Consider the following 1,778-nt stretch of genomic DNA (forward strand, 5'->3'; position numbering starts at 1 on the left):
TTTGGTTTCGATCAAGTATGTGACTGGTTTAGTAGGCTATAGAGTAATGATATACCCACATGTAAATAGCTTGGGGTTGTTATACCTTAACTTGGGTTGTTCATTATGAAAATTAGAGAACTTGGTGTAGTGATAGATTTTCTAATATGCAATAGGAATATTTTTTGCAACTGTCTTAATGTGCAAATTTAAAGGGATTAAATATTTTAAATTGCAATGGCATTAAAGTATAGTGTAATTAATCAGGAAGTTTTTCTTTGCTGACACAGAAAGTGGACGTGTTCTGTTACTAGGTTATTTCCTATTGCTAGTCATAATTGTTTTGTTGTTGTTGTTTTAATTCTCCCACCAGGTCTGGGCTCTTTCTAGTACACAGGAGATCTGACCTGTACAGTTATCAGTTTCAAAGTGCAATGTTTTTGAGCATACACTCTTTTTGTATTTGAAACAAACTTCTGTTCAACTTCTTTCTGTTCATTCTACCCTGACTTAAGTAACTGTTTGTACCATATCATCTACATATTTCCTAGCAGTCCTTATAGTTTAAAATAAAAATAAAAATTGTCATGTGACTTGTTTTTATGTTTTTTTTTTTTTCTGTTGTAATGCAATTGTCAGTAAAATTCAAGAATCATTCAAAGTCAATACATTTTACTTCCCTAAAGGTTTTATTTGTCTTGTCGAACTTGTTCAGCAGTTTTATTTCAATATTCAATATTGATTCTAAAAGAAAACAACGAATGTGTTTATCTCAGAGGCTGGAATGATGTCAAATCACAAGATATATGAAAGAATGGGAATACAGAAAAGACAACTTTTTCTTTTAATTAAAAATGACTAGAGAGTCATGGAGAAATGTGGTAAATGGGGTGAAAGGGAGGTCAGGGGTGATCACAATGTCTTGGGTCACAAGTTTGGCTTTATTAGAGCATCTAAAGCAAGATGAGCAATAATAAAAGCATAAGATGGCATTTTATAAACCAACACAAATTTTGTTCACAATGATGGATCTCCCATCAGGAGAGCAGATTAGATATAGAGCTTGTCACAGACATGAATGACAAACAAACGCATAAAACAATGCCATCGTTATATCCACTCATTCAGTTATGCCTATTTCTTCATTTCTCTTTATTCTCAGGCAAAATGAAAGTAGGAAGAGAGGACTGCACAGATGAGACTCATCTCGATGGTTCCAACATTCATAAATACAGCGATATGCTTGTCACATTTAGTGATAACTGTGAAATAAATCAACATGTTTTATGAAAAAGAATTGACATATACAACCTCTCTAAATGAGTCACCTATCACTTCATGCTGTAAATAATATGGCTTGCCTGAGATAAGATAATGTGTCATTTTGTTTTGTAAAACAATTGTTAAGCAACCCTTTATTTCAGCTGATTAAAATGCAACTGATGGATTTTTCTGCTCTGATAACAATCCATGCTGGTCTGTAACAATTTAAATGTTTTCGTTTGTGTTATGAATTTATCATTGCCAGATCAGCCTTATCAGTCACAGAGGAGCTTTTATTGAATGTGAAGGATGCCTGATAAATTAATTAGATAACCCCTTTCCATAGTTAGCATAGTTTGTAAAGGACAATTCAGAGTTTCTTCTGACAAGCCACGTGTCACCCTGTGGCACTAGTAACCTCTTTTGTGCGTCTCAGGTATGACTAGTGCTATTAGCCAACTGTTGATGTTACCTCCCTGTCCCCGCCCATGTTCGCTCGTCGTTCCGCATGACCCGCGCGCAGAGTACAAGGTAGA

The sequence above is a fragment of the Abramis brama genome (assembly GCF_963993115.1).
Source record: "Abramis brama genome assembly, chromosome: 18".
In the NCBI taxonomy this organism is placed as follows: Eukaryota; Metazoa; Chordata; class Actinopteri; order Cypriniformes; family Leuciscidae; genus Abramis; species Abramis brama.